Below are 15,910 nucleotides of genomic sequence, written 5' to 3' on the forward strand. Positions count from 1 at the left end.
GCCAAGAAAACCGACTCAAAGAGGTTAAGTAGTTTGCCCAAGTTCATAAAACTATACAATTAGTAAGTGTATGTTTTCTGGATAATGATTTGAAACAACTGCCTGAAAGGCACCATTTACATTCTTTCAACATCTTTCTGGAGTTGCCTGCCATCTCCTCCATCTCCTCTCAGGTAGAGAATCTCTGGTTGAGATGAATTGTTCTCGCTTGCTATTTATCCTGGGTTCACATTTAGCATCGGAAATCACTGTGACTTTTGCAAGTTGGGCTTCTCTCTCCAGGGGCAGCATCTGGGTATCTCTGCATGAGCAGGGGCCTCAGAGGGAAAGCAGATAGCCCTCAGCTGCAGACCCCCCGCCCCCGTAGGGGCTCAGGAGGGTTGGGGGTTTAGCTGTGGAGGCTGAGGGTTCAGATATGCACCTTGTCCGCAGGCAGTGAAAGCAAAGGCAGCAACATGCCATAGAGGGTTAGGAGTGTGGCCTCTGGACATTACAGCCTGGGTTCAAATCCCAGTTCAGCCATGCACCCTGACCTTTGCTTGACCCTTGACAAATTACTTAACTTCTCTGTGCCACCGTTTTACCTCATAGGGTTTTTTAAGATAAAATATTAAAACGCAGAAGTGTATCTCTTCGAATTGAATGTGACACTTCAAAAGTATTCAGTGAATGTTAGAATTATTCTAATTATTTTATTTATTATCTGTTTCCCTCAGTGGAATGAGGACAGAGTTTTTCTGTTTCATTGTCTGTGGCACCTGCAGGGTATGGCTCAGTGCCTGGGGTTGAATAGATGTTCATTTCATACATGCTGAATGAATGAAAGAGCGAAGGAATGAATTCTTAGTTACAGCTTCTTTGGGATCACATCCTTCCTTGCTATGCACCAAGGTCTCTTCCTCTTATCTGGGGATACTGCAGGAACCAATGCAGTTGGGAGCCCCAGGATGCCATGAAAACTCAGGAACATACTGACATCTGGGGTCGGGGGCAGTGCAGGCCTCCCCATGGAGTCAAGTGCAAGTTGAAGCTCGAAGGATGAGGAGATGCTGGGGAAGGGGAGCCTGGAGGGTTGTGTCACCACAGGAAACAGGCTGTGTGGTGGCCCGGGGGGGAGAGCCACGTTCTGCAGTGTCGGGTTTTCCTGCCACTTATGGGGGAACAGAAGGACACAGGCAGCAGAGACACTGCCCCACACTCTGACACATGGAAGGAAGGCCACTCCTTCTCCAGGGTTATTACCTAACAGGTGTACCTCCTCGGGGCAGCCCAGATCTATACAATGCCAGCTGGATCAGAGGGTCCTCATTCAATTTACAGATAAATGAACTCTCAGATTCCCGTTGCTCCCTGCTGCCTTAAAAATAAAATTCGATTTACCGAAGTTCAACTTACACACTTTGTTAGGGAAAACATCTGTTGTGTAACATGATCATCGCCTGGCTGAAAACCCTCAATGGATTCTCACTTGTGTTCAAAAGACTTTCCCCTCAGCCTCTGCCCCTCCCGCATCCAAGCCCTTCTGCCTCTGTTCCAGCCCCCCTGCCACCTTGCTTCCTTTGGTTGCCCCCACCCACCCACACAGGGCCACTCTACAGGCTCTCCCTCTACCCTCTGCAATGCTTTTTTCTCCCTTTTTAGCTACCTGAGTCTTCCTCATCTTTTGGGTCCCAGCCCCTGCATCACCTCCTCCAGGAAGCCCTCCCTGACTCCTGAGTGGGCCAAATTCTCTTTTGGCTCCAATTGCTCCACCATCCCCTCTTTAATGTGGTTTAATCACAATTGGGTGATTGTTGACTTGTCTTTGTGATTATTTAATGTCCTTCTCCCTCACTCTTGTAAGCCCCGGAGGGCAGGGACCCTGTCTCTCTTTGTTCATCCCTGCATCCCAGGTACCTGGCAGGTGCTCAGGAGATGCCTCCCTCCATTTTCTCCCCTGCAGCCCAGTCTTTTTCAGGTAGTTTTGTGTCAAGAGGACGGCTAACATGTACTGGTCACTTGCAATGTGCCAGGCGCTTACAAGTTGAATCTCGTCCAGCAGAATGGCTTACAGTCCCAGCTCTACCACCCATCACATCTCCATAGCCCTGGGCAAGTTAGTCGGCATCTCTGTGCCTCATTTTCTCATCTATAAAATGGGACTAAAACGAATGCTAATGTATTGAGCCGTCGTGAGCATTCGGTAAATTCGATTTATGTCAAGTTTATTTTCTCACCGTTTTGGAGGCGAGGAGGTCACGATCAAAGCGTCAGCAGGTCTGGTTTCTTCCGAGGTCCCTCCTTGGTTTGCAGATGGCCGCCTTCTCCTCGTGTCCTCACGTGGCCTTCCTTCTGTGCACGTGCATCCCTGGTGTCTCCTGGGTGTCCAGATCTCTTCTTATAAGGACACCAGGCAGAATGGATTAGGGCCCACCCTAAAGCCCCATTTTAACTTAATCACTTCTTTAAATGCTCCGTCTCCAAATACAGTCACATTTTGAGGTACTGGGATTAAGGCTTCAACATATGAATTCAAGGGAACGCAATTTAGCCTGTCACACCTTCTCGTTTGGTACTGTGATTATCTCCATTTTATGGCTGAGGAAACTCGGGCACAGAGAGGTTAAGTTACTCGCCCAAGATCACACAGCTGGTAAGCAGAGGTGTAGAAATGCAAATGCAGGTGCTCTGAACTCCAAGCCCACGTTCGAGCATTAGATAGCCTGTTTCTTGGCTCTTCTTCTCTGCAGGGCACCAGGGTGTCTTCCCTCTTGGAGCCGGTTATGTCTTAACAACCAGGGCTGGGAGGAAACAGGATCCAGCAGAATCCACCAGGATCCAGCAGTCTCAGAGGCCTCTTATCCTGCCCTTTGCTTCCTTCCAGCCCTTAATCCCTTATTCAGTGGCAGCTACCAAGCCGTTCATGGAATCGGGATCTATCTTCCTGAACCCGGGCTGAGAGGGAGGCCGCGATGGGATGGAAGGAGGCGAGAGGGTCCCAGGAACTGAGGGAGGTTGCCAATTCCAGGGTTTTCTCCCTCTCCAGAAGTCATTTATTTGATTTTCCAGTTTTCAGAAGCTCTTTGAAAAGAATGATGTTTTACTGGTGGAAGGCTTAGAAAGAAAATATGGAAATAGAACAAAAGCATATTTAGCGGAAACTAACTCTCAGTCTTAAACCAGTCTTCTCGCCCAGAGACAGCCAGCGTTGTTACCAGCTTCCTGTCTCTCTTGAATAGTTCTCTGGGTAAATGAGCGCACCTGTGTATACGATGCCCTTCATTTTATATACCTGGTGATGTTCCATACCTTCTACTCTGCATCTTACATTTTTCACTTGTTCTGCATTAGCACATATACATCTGCCTCGTTTTATTTGGGTGTCTCCAAAAGCCTACCATGAGAGGTAAGTGGGCTGAGGGGGGAGGAGAGCCAATGAAAAGTACGCTAACTAGCAGCCTGCTGCTGTGGGCAACTGCGGTTCCATCCCACTGGGGACCTTCCCAGTGACTATGTGGACTCACCTCAGAATCTACCAGCGCGCGGTCACCAAATTCCGTCTTTTATGGGTGAAGGTTGCTCCTGGGGACATCAGCATCCACATACTTCCAGCTTTCCTTCAGGCCAAAAGACTGAAAGAAGGGCTTGAGTAGGGTCTACCAGAGTGAGCAGAACTGTCTCCTGAGGCTGTAGGGGGTCTCTGGGAGGACCACAAGATATGGGAGAGGCACAGCTCATGCGTCTGCTACTCGCACATCCTTTCGTGATGGATGCCTAGTATTCCTACAGTGATAGTCATGATGCTTTGTCTGATACCCTAGTGATGAACCGGAATTTCTTTCTCACAAACACCCCTTTTCTGCCCTCCACCGAGCAGACAGTCTGTGGAGACCACTTATTAAGGAGTGGCTAGCTGAGCCAATAGCCATCTCCTCTCCCACAGTTGCTTGGCCCTCTCCAGCCTCTTCCTGCCCCCTGCCCATCCCTTCTTGGTCTCTACAGATGTCACTTTGACCAACCCTTTCATCTCATGGGGTCCATGTGCCTGGGCCAGGTGGGGGTCTGTGAAAGAGACTTGGTCGCTTTGCAAGAGGACTTGTGAGAGAGAGGCCCAGCAGGTCATGACAGAGGTGATTTCCACCTTCCTCCAGGGTCCTCTGTTGGCAGATCAAAGGGCTTTTTGTTGTTTTATTTTCCTTTCCAGTGGCTTCTTGTTGGGGAAGCAGGCTGCGTAGCCAAGGCAAACAGAGTGACCTCTGAGGCTGCTGCCTGCTTGTTGTGCAAGGCGGAGCGGGATGGAGGTAGGGCTGTGGGCTGGGGAAGAGCTAGAGCTGGGGCCACAGGTGGGAGCTTTTCCGAAGCCCTTCCTGCCTCTGAGCCCAGAGACCAGATGGGGAGACCAGGGGCCGACCTCAGAGCCCGATGGGCCCCAGGAGGCCCGGGAATGTGGTAACACCATGGAATTGGGGGAGTCAGGTAAGGGAGCCAAGAGAGCTGGATCACAGCCTAGACCCATCTGGTGAATTGCCACCCCCACTGTTTCCTAAAAGAAGAGTTGAGGACAGCATTGGAACGGCAGTCCAGGAAGTCAGAGTTTAGAACCCAGTTCTGCTTTGGCTTGAACTAGCTCTTGTTTCTGTGGCCGACTTCTGACATTTTACTCGAGAGTGGGGCTGCTTGTTCTCTGGGTCTCCTTCCGACTTTAGAGTCACCCCTCGGAGTCTTGAATTCCCTGGAGAAGAGCTTTTAGGAAGCTGAAGCGTGGTTGTTGATGGAAGCGAGGGTGTTGTTTAAATAAATTAAGATCAAAAGAAGAAAATCCATCAGCATTATTTTCAATAGCTGGGATGATATGCATAATATTTCCTCCCTTTCATTCGATAATTTTTCCTTCTCGAAGTAGTTTGAAGAAAGAAAGTGTCTGATGGTTTGCTGCACAATGAGCTCAAATAAAAATATTCTTTTAAAAAAGTGGTTGCTATGTAATTGAATTTAAATTATGGGCAATTTTTATTTCTACGTAGCCCAACCACTATTTAAACACCATTCAAACCTGTTTGAGAGGTCCTTGTGTGTTTGTGTGAGAGTAAAGAAGGAAAGAGCTTGCCGATGAGAGTCTTTTTTGGCAAAACAATAATAATGATAACAATATATTAAATAAAGTTGTGTGCATGAGTTTGTGCTGGTGAGAAATGTACGGGGTTAAAATTAAACACTTCTAGAAGGAAGAGATGCAAAGGCAGCTGTAGAGTCCCAGTGGCATGTGAACGGGGCTGTAAGGAGGTGAGAATTCTGGTTTCTGAATCCCACAGATCTGAATTCAAATTCTGCCTCTGCTCTTCACCAGCTGCATGGCATTTGGCAAGTTTCTTAATACTAAACAAGCCTCATTTTTTCCCCACCTGGAGAAAAGGGGCAGCACAGGCCGGATCGGGGCCTAGCCTGGTGCTGGGTGTGGAGTGACCTGCCATGTCGGCTCTCTTGCCTTCCCTTTCTGTCCAGAAGCACAGCAGACTTTTTCCATGTACACACCAGACTCATAGACATTATCTCATTTGATGCCCAACAATCCAATTGGGATGAGATCCTTGATCCCCATCTTGTGGAAGGGAAACCTGCAGTGCTGAGGTTATGGAATTCTGTCCATCACCCAGTCGGTGGAGAGGCATATGAGAAACTGGAGGATTTATCTCAACCACCAAAGGCCTGGCCTTTTCCATTCTAAGGTTGTTGTTTTGTTTTTTTGTTTTTTTTTTTGCCTCTGAGCTCTGAATACAGAATGGGGCTCCTGGTGTCACTTGATGGAAGCGTTCGTGCATTCTTTCCTTCTTCCATTGTGTGTTCTATACTTTTACTGAGTATTTGAGGCTGAGGGTGGTGTGTAACCATCCAGCCCAACACTGTGTCATGGAGACTGTTCTTGATCTTGAAGCCCTTAGCCAAACCCACCCGCCGGCAGGGGCTCTCTCCCTATCCCTAACTTGGGCTGGTCCCTCTCAACGGCTCCTCTCATCTCTTAAGCTTCTTCCAAGTCTCAAGTCCCTTCTGTCCCTCCTCTGAGGACACAGAGTTTCTCTCTCTTGGTCTCACCCAGAGGTGCCCCTCATGTGGATGACTCAGGTGGCAATCCTACCCCACAGAGTAATGGAGGACAGAGCCTGTCCAGCACCCAGCTCATCGTCTTTTCCTGCCACATAAACTCTCCCTCTGCCAGAAGACCTTCCTTGCCTGCGCTGGCAAGGAACCTCGGTACACAGAGGTTCCTTAGAAGACACTGTTCTTAAGAGCCTTCCTGTGGGGATGGCAGGTCATCTGCTTAGCTCACTTGTATTCTTGTCTCTCCTGTCAGTTAACAGGAGGCTGTGAACAGAAGTTGCATTTTTTCTCCCTAAAAATAATTCAGGAGCTGATGATGTGTGTATTTGTACACAGGTGCACTTATATGATTTCTCCCAGGCCCTGAACCTATGCCTTAAGATGTCACTAAGGGCTGTGTCTGAAATAAGTGTGACACTGGAGGCAGCAGATGACTCTATCTATGAGGTGAAGAGCAACAGGATTAAGGCAAGGCCTGCCCGGGCCAGTTCGGTGGGTCCTGGGAAGGGAGCCACGTGGTGCAGTGGTTAGAACTGGGGCCCGGGGTCAGGACTCGTGGGTGCATTCTGGCCCTGCCACTTTTTGGCGTGTGTGACCTCGGGCTGGTGAAGCCTTGATACTTCCTTTTCCTTCCGTATGAAACAGTGCAGGTTGGTGGGAGGCTGAAGTAACTGAGTATGCACGGAGCGCGGAGCACAGCACCGAGAGGTCTCTGCAGGGCTGTGCCTCGTCATGAACAAACAGCACGTCCTCAGAAGTTTGGGCAGAGGGGTGAACTAGACCTTATGGGAAGATGTGTAGGGGAGCTAGGCATTCCTCACATTTGGAGTTGGCGTTACGTCTTTTTTTTCTGTTACATCAATTCTGCCACCTCTGGGAGTAGCCAGAAGTCTCCCAAAGACTGCGACCATTTCTGGGGTCCTGCCTTCACTTCCAGGAAGTGGACCGGCGTGCTGGATGCCTTCTGCCCCCACCCCGGAAGCCCCAAAACTCCACAGAAGGAAAAAGACTTTGGAGGTGAAAATAAAGCTGTCCCAAGAAAGTAAATGCCCTTGGAATAGTCTGAGGACCCAGTTTTGGGCACATTTTGCTAAAAATGGCCTCGAAAGGCAGATTTGCAGATGTTATGGAACTTTCCGTTTTGTTTTTGTTTTTGTTTTTTAGTTTTGTTTTTTAATTTCTAGCATGAGCGAGAGGAGAAGAATAAGAAGGAGCCATCTGGCCTGGTTGAAGGGAGAAAATTAGATTGTTTGGTTTTCATTTGCAGCAAAATGCACTGTGAGTTTTCCTGCAAATGTTAATAAAGACAGAAAGTGATAAGATGGCAGAGGCCTCCTGGGCTGCTGCTGGAAACACCTTCGTGCCGGGGTCCCTCTCTGGGTTTGTGTGTGTCATCACTTTGGAAAAGGGCAATTTTCAGCCATGTCAGATCACCTGTATCAGCTGCATTAGGGAAAATCTCTATCTTCCAGCCAGGGATCAGCGTGAGAATGATGCCTTGCCTACTCTGGGCTGCAGCCTTGTCTCTGTGCTGAGCTCCCAGCCCGCAGCCAGCCCGGGCGCTGTCTCCACTGTTTACTGCTTCGCGGGGAGGAAGTAAAACAGATGTGATAGGTTTGAGCTGAATGAGTTTACCATCATGTTTCTGGCTTACAGTGGTTCCTCATTGTGAGAGGCCCCATGGAGGGCAGAGAAAGCGCTTTAGATTAGAAATGGGGCGGTAGGTTCAAGTTCCAGCTTTGCTATAGCCTCACTGTGTGACCTTGGGCAAGGCACTAGTCCTCTCTGGGCTTGTTTATGATCTAGGAAACCCTTGTGTGGTGCTAATGGATGGAGGGTGAGCAGTAGCTGCCCCCTTTGGGTGAGGTGTGGCTCTCTCCTATTCTCCTTCAGGGTCTTTGTTGAGATTTGCCTTTGGAACCACGACAAAATGCTGCCTTCCGGGACGGGACGCCCAGCCTGCATCAGAGTGAAGGGGTTTGCAGATGAGTGGTGGGTGACTTAGAAGGATCAAAGTTCTCCTGGTCATGCTGGGGTTCAATCCTGACTCTGCCTGAACTTACCATTGTGGTGACTTTGGGTGAGTTATTTTGTCTCTCTGAGCTGCAGTTAACTCATTTGTAAAGTGAGAAGAGTAGCACCCACCTCAAGGATTGTTTTGAGGTGAAGACAATATAATGATTAGAAAGTACACAGCATGCCTGGTGGCCGTGGATGTTTGGCAGAGCGGCATTTGCTATTCCTCCCAACTGGCCTGGTGGTGTCCCCTCACACCTATTGGAAGGGGAGACTTGGTGGTTACTAAGGTGTGGCCACCTGGACCCAGTGCTCTCTCTGCTGATGTTGGGGTGGGAGGTGGGAGTTTTTTGGGGGCCCTAGCAGTACCCTCCTTGCTGGCCCTCCCTGTGCACCAGGGCCCGGCTTGCATGGAAAGGCAGGGCGTTCTTCTGGCCAGTCAGGGCCGGGCACCAGGCGAGGTGGTGACCGCAGCTCCTAGCAGCTAATCCTGCCGGTCTGATGCCAGGCACTCCCTCGCAAGCAGGCATCTGCTTTGCCTTGTGGACCAGCTGGTGCTGGGGACATGGTGTGTTCACTCCCTGCTCTTTGGTACCTTCCTTCTCCATTCTGCCCACAGCCAGGAGCAGCCCTGTCTCAAGGGGACGGCTCTCAGGCACACGGTGTGCTGGTTGGATCTTTGCTGCCTACCGGGTTTCCTTATCCCAGAAACCACTTGGGAAGGTATGGGGGCCACGTGACTTTTGCTCTCCAAGCCTCAGTAGCCTTATCTGGGAAGTGGACGTTAATCATACCCGACGCACCCCTGCGGCTCAGGAATCCTAAATACGATTGCGCGTATCACTGCCGCTCTTGTTGTTGGTTATGAGAAAGCATCTAGTGGGCCGTGTGGGGTTGACTTCGGTGTAAAGGATGTGGTTGGAAATGGCCTCTTTGTCTCCGAACAATCTGTTTTGATTTATTCAACTGTGGGAATTCGAAAACGGCCACATGTTTTTCCCCCTCTTGTTCTCTCTCTCTATTCAGCCTCTGGATTTCCTCTCTCTCTCATTTGCTCGCTCCTCATTCACACCCCTCTTGCTCTCTCATCCACTCTCACACTTGTTCACACTCATCTTCTCACACTCCGTGGAAGTGCAGGTGGAACTTCAAATGGCCTCAATGTTTTTCCTTCTGCCTCAGAGACTCGCACTGTCTCAACCGTACGCACTCAGACGTGCGTGCAGTCAAACGCACACTTAACCGTCTTGCCCTTTGTCCAGCTCCCTCACTCCCCTCCCCGACTCCTACCCGACCCCGCCGCAGAGCCTGAGGTCAGGAGACCTGGTTCTCATTCTGTCTCTTTTTACCAACCAGCCCCATGGCTTTGTGACATGGGCCAAATCGCTTAGCTTCTCTGGCCCTCAATTTCCTCCCTCCCAACAGAGGCCACGTTACCAGTTTACACTGAGAGAGACGATCACTTTCTCATGCCGTATCTCAGATGCTCTGAGATAAAGTCCCTTTTGCATCTTAAATTCCCTGACTCCGCAAGCCAGTGCATTCGATCTCATCAGGCAGACTGTATGCCGACCTGAAATTATGTTTTAGCCTTTTCCTGGTACTGAAGAGACATCATTTTATTTTGAGCTGGAAATTAACATGAGGTCAAGAGAAAATGGAAAGTTCAAGACGATGAATCACTCTTGACTTGAGAGAGACACACCGTCATAGCATCTCACTCGGTCTCATCCCTCTGCCTTGCTCCTGATGTCCCTGGCAGAGAGGACTAGGGAAACAGGGCCAGTGGCCATTTTGTCACTTCCAGTGGGGGAGGGGTGTTGGCACTCAGGACAGAAACCCTATGTTCTCTGCCCCAAGTCCACCAGAAGGATTCACTTTATTTTCTGTTCCCCTCTCACTCTGCCCCAGGATCCATGGACGGAGAAGCTAGAATTTATTGAGAGCACACCACGCGGGAACACCCTGTTGTACTGAATCCTTGCAATAGCCCTACAGGTTAAATGCAGATATCATTCCCGTATTAGGGATGGCGAAACTGGAGCACAGTGAGGCTGAGAGTCACACAGCATATTAGTGGCAGAGTTGGGTCTATAACTGGGCGGTGGTCTGCATGTGAGCTAAGCTTTTGACCACCAAACCGTGCTGCCCTGAGTGGCCCAGTGGTGCCACGGTGGAGTGGAAAGAAACAGGATTTCAAGATGAGAGTCTGAATTTTAATCCTTCTCCACTACGAACTCATTATGAACCTCGGGCGAGTCTCTTATCCTCTCTGGCCCTCAGTTATTCATCATAAAATGGGAGAGAGGGGTCACTGATCCCCAGGTTCCCTTCCAGTGTAGTATTCTATGGCTTTCTGGGCCATTAGATTTTAAGCAGTGATTAAAAATCAAGATGCTGGGGTTAAATCTTGGCTTAGGAGCCGTGTGGCCTTGAGAAGGTTACTCAACTTCTCTGATGTTCAAATTCTCCATCTGCAAAGTGGAGAGAAGATCAACACCTATTATGTCAGGTGGCTGTGAGGACTGAGAGAGGTAAAGTGCCTTTGGATTTCCTCTCTCTCTCATTCACTCATTGTCACATCGCCTGGGACAATGTAAATGCTTTCGTGCGTGCCAGCTCTTACGGTGGCTTTATGATCTGTCTTGGAAGACCCTTTTGCTAGGGATATGGGCTTACAAACTGGCATGGAAAAGCCTCATCCCAGAGTTAGAAACATCACATCCCCAAGTGACATCGTATGTGAGTCTCCACGATGCCTTTGGATAAAAACCATTTGGCCACAAGAATGCCTTGGGGTTTCTTAATCGAGGCACCATCTTGGGTACTGTAAATGCTAGAGTGAAAATAACCCGGGATGATTAAGTCTAGTGGCATTCAACTTACCTGTAGCCATGGAAGTCAAAGAAAGTTCAACACGGAGCAGCCAATATGAAACATAAGTTCAACATGGAGCTGCCGTGTTGAACTAGGATGGACTAGGGCTTTTCTGCCCTCCCTACCTCCTCTTCACTTTGGTATCTCCCGAGGAACCCATGGGGAACCTGTTTTAAGAAACACAGGCAATGAGGTGATAGGATGAAACTGAGATCCCAAAAGGGGCAGTACCTCACCCAGGAATCAGAAGCAGCGTGTTTGCTAGAATCATTTTCATTAGCAGCATCATTTCCCGTTTTTATAAGAGGGCTCTTCTGTGCTTCTTTTGGCTATTGATCTTAATTAATCACCTAGAAGTGTGTCTTTCAATATTGACACTTGGCAGCTGACATTTCTGAGTTATTCTCTCTCCTGCCTCCTCACGGCCATAGGTTAAGGCTGGATGGATATTTATTGTTCAATCAAGGAAAACGGGGCTTTTTATTTGGAAGCTTTTGAAACACAGTATTTACCCAAGTAATCCTGCCTGAGTCTGCAGGTGTTTGGAGACCTAGGAAGATGTATTTGACCAAAATAAATAAATTGTGATTAGAATGAACCCACAGATGGGGTGGTTTGTAGGGGCTCTCAAGAGCCCAATTTAAATGAAGCATCTCTCCCCACTCCCCACACTCCCCCTTTTGCCACCCCTCCCCCCCAATTTGGCTTTCCAGATCACATGGTATTCCTCAAAACCTAATTTCTGCACTGATTTCGCCCACAGTGACCTGTCACATGAAGAGCTTTAGTGAGAATCAATAGGCGTGGGTTGCTGGCGAGGGCTCCATGTCCGCTGCACATAAAATACCCCGGCGGCAAAAGCGAGACTGATTCTGGGGCGTCAGAGCAGAGTGGGTCCCCCGCCCATTTTAAAGATGAGGTGCTGTGGCCCAGAGAGGCTTGCTAACTGGCCCGAGGTCACACAGTGATTTACAGGCAGAGCCCTGATCCTCCAGGGTTCCTAGGCTGAGGCCCTTTCCAACATACTGGACCCCCTCTTTGCTGAAGCCAGGTTGCCCTCTGCTTTATGATGTAGGTAGTAAACCAGTTCCATAGTGCCTGTGTGGGCGAAGAGAGAGATGGAGTGAACTGTTAATCAGAAGCTGGCTTTTAGAGTGCGTAAACGGGTTTAGCTAGGGGCGCTGCTCTCGGAGCAGCTCGTGAGGTGCTCTGAGACATTTCGGCAGCACCCCTGTGCCCCCATCCCAATGTGATGAGGAGTTCAAGAATGGGGAAGACCTGCTCCCTGCCTGCACGTGTGGGGGTGACACATGTGAATTCAATTCAAGGCTGGCAAGGCTTGCGCTTGGCTTCCCAGCACGCTGTGTGCTCTGGGAGTGAGTGGGAACACAGGCTTCTCCAAGCCTGACCCTGGCAGCCCAGCATCTGTGCGTATTTCTTCCTTTTCTATGTGGGGGGCCGGCGTCTGGCAGGGTGGTTAAGCAGGCAGCCTCTGAGGCCTGGGATTCAGATCCCCTTCTTAGACCTATGATCCGTGGCTAACTCCTCGTGTGTCTGTTTCCTCGTCTGTAGAATGGGGAGAGTTATAGTTCCTTTCACAGAGGGTGCTGGTGAGGCCTTAATGAGATAATCCACAGAAAGTGCTTAGCGCCCTATCCCACAGACAGGAAAAGCAAGGAGTCTGCGTGAGCTATTAATTCAGGGAATTTTAGATGGGGACGTTTAGATTGGGGGGAGGGGGATTGTTCTCTGTTTAAAAAATAATGTTTATCACTTTTTCCCCCCCGATTATTAAAGTCACATATATACATATGCCAACTGCCTAAAGATACCCATGGGTAACATTTTGCTATATTTCTTTCCAATTTTTTCTCCTGTGTAGTGTGTGTGTGTGTGTGTGTGTGTGTGTAATTGGGCATGTACTGTCAAAGTACAAATTTCAAAAAATTATAAATCCTATAAAACCTCATATAAATGTAAAACAAACATGGGTCAGAGATTGATTTAACTCATTAATGAGGGAGCTGGCAGGATGGTAAAGCTGGTTCTCAGGAGAATTAGAGAAACAGTGGTTATATAGACATTGGAGAAAGAATGCTTGACTAGATGGCTGGATCGGATGCAAAACTGGTTAATGCCCTACAGGGCGATAACATCATAACCTTTGGGGTAATCTTTTCTACACGCCCTACAAATAGGTATGTAACTTCACCCAAGTGAAAGCCATATTCCTCTAGAATCCCCTAGATAAATAATCCTTGATGGGGCTTGCTGAACAATACCCCCATAGGACGTAGAAAAGACAGACCTCTCTTTGCTTTATTTCCAAGTTTTGGATCATTTTTCTCAACAGTATATATATATATATATATATATATATATATATATATATATATATATATATATATATATAGTCTTTCTGATCATACACTAGAAAACATTGTGCACCTCCCCTTCTATACTTAATATTACATCACATTGGTTTTCAAAAGAAAGTTTTAAAGGAGGACCCAGAATTCTCTACAGGATATGACCCGCTCGTAAACTCAGCTCAATTGAGGCGCCTCCCCCATTCCCTCCCCAGCATGCCAGGGCAACCGCACTGTCTTCTGTCACCATGTTTTATTGTAATCATCAATTTCCCTGTCTCTCTCCCCGTGTAGACTGAGTTTCTTGAGATCGTGTATTTGTTGAGCTGAACTATCTTCCCGATCCTTCTCTTCCAAGCACCTATATGCAGCACATAGCAATGCGCTTCGGAGATGCTTGCCCAGTGGGCACCGCGGATGTCAGGTCTCTGTCAGTTACAGAAGGTGAAGCTTGCTGCCGGGAATCGGCAGTCTTCTCCCCTGGACTCAGCTCTGCTTCTGTTGAGTCAAGGATGCTCTTCCCACACCATGCAGTGCCACAGCCTTTTCACCACCCCCACCTCTGATCCTGCCTTTTAATTGTGTTTGGAGGGCTCTACGCACTCAAGTCTGGAAAACCTGTCTTGTCTTTTCTCTGTAGGAATCTTAAGACTAATAAGCAATCTGAGTTCCTGACTTTTTTTCCTAATCAAGGTTTAAAGGGGTAAAAAGTTCTTGACCACCTCAAGCTGGGGAGAGAGAAGTGTGCCTGGAAGGATTAATCTCTGCACTATGAATTTTAAAGCTCTTGTGTTCCACCTATCGGGAAAATCCATCAAAATGCTAATGGCTCTGCAGTCCTACCTCCCTCCGATCCTTTTTTGCCTTAGTATATTTACATGGACTTAAGCAAAGAAGAATTACAGAGTTGGGGTTTGGTTTTCCCAGAATCTGCCACAACAATGCACAGTTATAAAGTGGGAATTAATAGCCCCAGGTTGAGGGGGAAAGCTGCAGTTAGCAGTGGGGTTGGGCCACCCACTCCATTTTGGTCGTGAGTTCTCGGCTTCCAGCTTCTTTGCTAGTAGTGCCGGGGAGCCCCTTTTGGAAACATCTCTGTGGCCGTCACATGACTTTTCAATACAGCCATGTGTCACTTAATGATGGAGATACGTTCTGAGACATGTGTCATTAGGCGATTTCGTCGTCGTGTGTACAGCACAGAGTGCACTTACTCACACAAGCCTAGGGGGGTCTAGTCTACACACCTAGGCTGTGTGGTATAGCCTGTTACTCCTAGGCTACAAGCCTGTACAGCATATTACTGAACTGAATACTGTACCCAATTATAACACACTGTTAAGTGTTTGTGTATCTAAACATATCTAAACATAGAAAAAGTACAGTAAAAATACCATATCAAAGATAACAAATAGTTCACCTATATAGGACTTACTATGAATGGAGCCTGCAGGACTGGAAGTCGCTCTGGGTGAGTCAGCGTGTGAGTGGTGAGTGAATGTGAAGGCCTAGGACATTACTGTACCCTAATGTAGACCTTACAAACACTGTACACTTAAGCTACAGTAAATTTATAAAACAACACAAGGTTAAATCCAACACAAAAGAAAATGATGCAATCAAGAGACACGGTGAACACAAGATGTATGAGGCTGCTGCCAGCCCAACATGGCACACTGTTTTACAGCACACTTTGTTTTTAATGAGTAGAAAGAGTACACTCTAAAGTAACAATAAAAAGTGTAGTAAATACAAACGTAAATACGAAAACCAGTAACATAGTAATTTATTATCATTATCAAGATGAAAACCAGTAACAGTAATTATCATTATCAAGCATTATTTACTGTACGTCAGTGTAAGTGCTATAGTTCTATACGGCTGGCAGCACAGTAGGTTTATTTACACCAGCATCACCACAAACGCATGAGGAATGCATTGCATTGCAACATTACGACAACGTCAGGCAGCCACGATGTCACTAGTGGATGTTATGATGGGTACGATGTCACTAGGCGATAGGAATTTTTCAGTTTCATTATAACCTTATGGGACTACCATTATATGCGTGGTTTGTCATTGACTTTACATAAAAAAAAAAAAAAAAAATCATTAAGTGACGCTTGACCGTACTGCTTCTCCCAGAGGCGGAAGGTCCTTGGAACATGTCCCTCTATGTGTAAGACTGCACAGTGGATCCATGTTCAGGTCAAGATCTGGAATGTGTGGAGACATAATTCATACCAAAGCCAACTTCAGCACTAAGAGAAGCACTGGTTACTCTTGTAGACTTTGAACCCCCAGGTATCTCTGCCTGAGAACCTCTCAGATGCATCCCAGGGAGAATGGACATTATGGGGTTGGCCTAATGCCGGCTGGACTCAGGCTGTAGACAAGATTGTGGGTTCCAGTCCTCCGTCAGCCTGGTTCAGCTCTGTGACTACAGACAAGCCCCTTGGTCTCTCTGAGCCTCAGTTTCTTTCTTTGCTAGAGAGGAGGAGGACACTGGTCACTTGGTAGAAGAGTTATGTCTTCATGTCTTCCGTTTGTTCATTCAGATGACACTGTGGAGT

The 15,910-nt window shown here is 48.0% G+C and overlaps 1 protein-coding gene across 4 annotated transcripts in view; it reads left to right on the plus strand.

Annotated features, from left to right (window-relative positions):
* TSPAN18 (tetraspanin 18) overlaps positions 1-15,910 on the plus strand; it is a 175,591-nt gene that overhangs the window by 8,182 nt on the left and 151,499 nt on the right. The window contains exon 1 of one of the 4 annotated variants that reach the window (XM_039867608.1): positions 8,015-8,071. The exons of the other annotated variants lie outside the window; for them this stretch is intronic. The gene's annotated coding sequence lies outside the window, so the exon portion shown is untranslated. Of the gene's footprint in view, positions 1-8,014; positions 8,072-15,910 lie in introns of those variants that run through there. 4 annotated transcript variants of the gene reach the window in all.

This window comes from Pteropus medius, unplaced genomic scaffold (genome assembly GCF_902729225.1).
Source record: "Pteropus medius unplaced genomic scaffold, Ma_sr-lr_union100, whole genome shotgun sequence".
Classification (NCBI taxonomy): Eukaryota; Metazoa; Chordata; class Mammalia; order Chiroptera; family Pteropodidae; genus Pteropus; species Pteropus medius.